Source organism: Lepeophtheirus salmonis, chromosome 4 (genome assembly GCF_016086655.4).
Source record: "Lepeophtheirus salmonis chromosome 4, UVic_Lsal_1.4, whole genome shotgun sequence".
Taxonomy (NCBI): Eukaryota; Metazoa; Arthropoda; class Copepoda; order Siphonostomatoida; family Caligidae; genus Lepeophtheirus; species Lepeophtheirus salmonis.
In genome coordinates, this window is record NC_052134.2 from 14899261 (window position 1) to 14904456 (window position 5196).

At 30.3% G+C, this 5196-nt stretch overlaps 1 long non-coding RNA gene and 1 pseudogene across 1 annotated transcript; one reads left to right on the top strand and one right to left on the bottom strand.

Moving 5' to 3' along the window:
• The first annotated feature begins 722 nt into the window (after window positions 1-722).
• Window positions 723-1435, top strand: LOC121116867 (uncharacterized; annotated as a pseudogene).
• Window positions 1436-1528: 93 nt separating this feature from the next.
• Window positions 1529-2194, bottom strand: LOC139905150 (uncharacterized). Its single transcript, XR_011779671.1, has 2 exons — window positions 2053-2194; window positions 1529-1713 (listed from the first exon to the last, which is right to left on the bottom strand). It is a non-coding gene; the product is annotated as an uncharacterized lncRNA (long non-coding RNA).
• Between the last annotated feature and the right edge of the window lie 3002 nt (window positions 2195-5196).

Genomic DNA, 5196 nt, shown 5'->3' on the forward strand with positions numbered 1-5196 from the left:
GCTCGGAGGACGGCTGCAATTTCGATCCTCTTTGTTTCCTGATTGGGCATGGTCTCACGTGTGGAAGTTGTTACGCTCTCACAGGAAGGATTTTTGTTTATTTTAACAGTAAAAATACGAAACAATCAGATTGGTTGCCACAAAACCTCTTAAAAAGTATATTTACATCATCGGTAAATAATTTTGCACGGCCCGGTATATAAATAAAGTCGATGTTATAAATACTTGTAATACCCAGGAGTGCAACATTGTTTCATTTATAGCAATATTCCCGTATCTAAGAGGGTCCGATACCCAACTTACGCGTACTGAGTTCAAGCGATTATCTCTTCCGAAAACGCCATCCTTTGACCTACGTCACCACATTTTTTAAATTATAAATACAAGGGAGTAAGTATATTAATTTATAGAAAAGATAAAGGGAAAACGTACAAAATATTTTCTCTTGTTCCGAAACTTCTTTTGTATAATCAATTTATATAGTCGGAAATTAAGTTATGTTCAGATTATTTTTAAACAAAAACCATTCTATATTTTTTTATACATAAAAATCAAAAAATCATAGATCATATTTATACAATATATAATTGTTCCAGAGAAGGTACAAACATGTTCCAATTGATAAAATATAGTTTGATTCGTGCAATTGTCGTTGTTTGATGGATAACTCCTTCAAACATATTCTTTCTTCATAAAATAAGTTTATTTAACAAAAAATTAATTATTACTATTATTAAAATAACACCACATTTAATTTAATTTTTAACAATTTAAAATCCATTTCTTATAAATTCTACAAATCACTTTCCTACTCAAATGATACTAAAATACCCTTATTTGTTAAAAAATAATAAAAATCACACCATATTTTTTGAAGCATAGATTCCAAAAGACTCAAGTTTCTTCTTTTTGTAGAGCTTAGAAAAAAATCCCAATTGTTATTGAAAGAATGATGTATCATCGAGAGTACTGCAAAGTTACATACAAAACGAAGAGTCTTTTTTTTTTTTAATGAAAAATAAAAAATATGCAAGAAGTGCACTTGTTGTAGAAATCATAAAAAAAATCTTCAAATATTCTACTACTTTTTTAAAGGAATGATCATAGATAATCTTTGGCTTCAAAACATAATTCAAAATACCACTCACTCACACTCCCACATGAGTGATACTTTACGATCTTAGATTGTCTATAATTATGCGGGCACTTATTTGGACACGTATATTATTGTTCTCAAGGAATGGCATCTCAACTATAATTATGCTGGAATTGATACCGCAAAATCATTTTTAGTGAGTTAAATCATTAGTATCACTATTCTATTTTCTTTACTCTAGTGGGTAGGATCATACATTTCACTCACCATCCCAAACTCTTACAAATTATTCTTGTTGATATTTCCCAAAAGTTTGATGGAAGTGCAGGAATCAATAATCCACCTGCAGTGTTTACAAACAACATCATCAAACTGTGTAAAGGCAAAACCATGAAAACAATCAATGATGCCAAATGCCATAATATTCAACTCCTCCCTCGATTATCCATCCTGGCAATTGTATTTTGATACTGGCTCAAGGGAAGTCGTCAAAAAACGACTCAATAATTGTTCATTAGCGTCCCATTGGTGAAAATTATCATCAAGAACAAATATCAAGCCTGGAATGCCCCTTCATGGCCTGGTTGTTGAAAAATGCTGCCTTTTTACCAAGTTCTCTAAATAAATGATGGTAATATAAATATTAATTATATTTACAGACAAAAAATAATAAAATATTGTTAGATTGACTCGAGAATAAATGTATCAATTTGTACTACAGCAACTTTGTTACTTACCCAACTAGGCCGAAGCAAGGGATGGCAAAAATTAAAAGAAAACAAAAGGTCTACAAAAATATTTTTTTTATCATTTGGGGCTTTAAAAAAAAAGAAAATAAGTTGAAGGGGAGAATAAATACATCAATGATCATTCGAAATTTAAGGCCTTCAAAACAATTATTTGCAGATATCACAGCACTGCATGGGGTGATAGTTCAGAAAATGAATCTTTCTTACTTGATTTAATGAGGCTTGGAAGGGTGAAGTCGACGAGTTATTATTATAACTAGTTTCTTGTTACTTTAATTCAAACAAAATATATGTTGATTAAAGAAAATTTGTTTTTTAATCAAAACATATTCAATTGTTCATATCTGGGAAAGTTTTAGATATTTTTAGCAAATGTGTTATCAATTAATTTAATTGGATGTGGGGAATTCCAGGATCCTGTCTGTCAACTGTGTTGCGATGTGACGAAGCAGAGTGACATATTATAAAGAAACAAAAAGCATACAGAGAGAGTGAGAGAAGACGTGGAGGACACAGCGTAACCTCGCTAACACAAAAATGCCATAGGGATTTTGGAGTCAGCTGTCGATTCTCTTGTTTCACTTGATGCGTCATGGCAATAAGATCTATTAATATCTGGAGTAAGGGAACAATAAAATCTTCTTCTTTTCTTTTCTTTTTTTTTACAGTTAATGGCTTAGTTTAAAAAATGGTTCCTAATTGTTCAAAAAACATTTGAGAAAAGTTTGAACAGTTTCGAAAAAATTTCAGAGGTAGTTCAACATACCTGAAGTTTTGAAAATTTACATTTAAAAAAAAACTGAGTTTTTCCTTAACTACAGTCCATATACTTCAAATGAATATATATATATTGTTATAAAAACAATATATTGAGATTACTAAATTTAAAAATAATATATATTTTATAAGTATTTCGAATGTTCAAAATAACGTCAATTGAAGTTGATTGAGATTTGTCTCAGGACTTTTTTTTTTATTTCTTTAGCATATTGCAACCCAATTATTTGACTGATAAATATGAAAATTTGCAATAAAGTTATAATTCAAATGAAATTCAAAGAAAAAAGATTGAATTTTTATTTGCCATAGTCTGTTTTACTTTTTTCTGGCCTTTTTACAGAAAGGTACCGTTTTAATAGTACCTACAAAAATATATACAATTTGGATACTTTTTTTTCTTCTTATATTTACATATTTAGATACAAGCTTTATTCTTTTCAAATTATTTCATTCTTTAAGTAAATTTATGTTCAAATATGTATATTGATATTTTCTTATGTCATAGGTATAAATAATTTCTTATAGTAAGTTTTAGACAAATGCTAATGACTTTTGGTAAGTATTTTCCTATTGGTGTTGGGATAGATCCTTTTATGGTCTTTCACGACTTGTAGACGTTGAAGTTGTGACTTGTCATGTATTATTAACCCAGTATATTCTGGGATGAGGGTTACTCATCTTTCAGCAAGATCATTGCATACATGGAGCAAAGCAACTTTTTCTGATGCCTCCGTGTTGTCTTCCCTGCCATTTCAAAGTACAGGGTCAACTTCTAAAAAATATCAGACAGTTGCAAAATTTACAGATTTTTTTTTTTACTTCTTCGTGACAAAGTGAAAATGTTTTTATGTATAAAAACATTAGTTAAGTTTGTTGGTCTATTGTGATTAACTTCGTGAGAGCTAAGCATTTTCTTTGTGTGGTTTAACTTACTTTATCATCGAAGAAAGCGAGTCCAACGAGTTCATCCGACAAATACCATAAATGTTTGGAAAATTTGCTATTAAGTTAAAGTTCTTCCACATTGTGGCCTAAACTTTATCTGTTCCTAATAACGTATAAACTGATTTTCGGTGGGAACTTTCTTTTGATCAAGGGCAGCTGAAAGATCTGCAGTAATAATATTTCTTCTTCTGGTATCTTTTGGAGTATACATTCATCAAAAGTATAAGCTTCAGAGGTTAATGAAGAAGATTGCTTGATTAACCCATTCCAGGCGATAGGTTAATTAATTAACCACTAAAGTAAGTATAAGTATGATTACTTCGATTCACATGCAATATTTTTTTAATAATTCTTGTTAATCTGTTGCTTGGAGTACATTACTTCATATTATATAAAAAAGAAATAATTAAAGGGGGTCACATTACTCAAGAGTTTGTCTCTGTTCGAGAGTTATACTCAATTTAAGATTATAGCTTTCAGGAAAAGGTGAATATTTTGTAAAGTATAAGGTCTAAATATAAAATTTTAATTCGAAATGTTTTTGGGGTTTTTGTTTCCGTTCTAGATTAATTTTTATAAATCTTTATTCATTTTGAAATTCGACTGTTAAATAATTAACCTCTTGCCGGTAGCGTAAGCATAGTGATTTATTAGAAGTTATTGTTTTTATAAATATATATATATATACATATAAAAAGACAGACTTGATGAAGAATATTCCACTTTGGATGATGAAACCCGAAATTTGATATATATATATATGAGGAAATAGGTTCAATTAATTATGTATCCGCCATCTAATAGCTTCGAAAGTGATGGAAATAGTGACGATGAAGAAAATACAGCATTAAATGGATTAAACTATCTTGGAAAGTATGGGCCTTCGGAGTTGAGTTGATTCATAAAATAAGAGCCAGGATGACTGTGACAAAGATTTTGAATTGATGGAACCTAATCCCATTCCATCTACAAGGAAGAGGAAATCCTCCATTGCTAATACAAAAGAAATTGAATCAACGATAATGAAGGAACCTGATATTGAAAAAATTACCCTTTTATCGATCTTACTCCATCCTCCTGGAAGAGAAAGGCAAATAGAGCAAGAGGATCTCTGCAAAAAATAGTTCTTGCTGCTGCTGAGACAACTAAAAATGTTAAATCAAGTATTTTTGTAAGTCTTCCTAAGCTCTCGAATGCCTCGAAATCAAACAAAAGGAATATTGGATATACTCGTATATGGAGCGATACTAACACTGGAGTTGGTAGTAACATTGGTCAAATTTCTCCTGTTCTCAATGAAGTTGAGTCTGAAAAGGTTATCGACTGCAAGTCCCCTTATTAGTTCTGGAGACTATTTCAGCCGGACAATCACATCGAGGAAATAGTTGGACAGAGAAGATTGTACGTTCACGAGAAGGGAAGATCTATTATATGTTGTATTTTTTTCTTTTCTGACAACTTCAACTACTTTTTCATCCATAACTCTATGTATTCTGTATCTGTGCTTAATACTAATTTGTAATGATTACATTTTTCTGGGTTTTTTTCGGAAGTTTTAAAATAATATTCATCAACCTCTCTAATATTTATTGTTAAGTTACTATAAATGAACTTAATATTGCAATT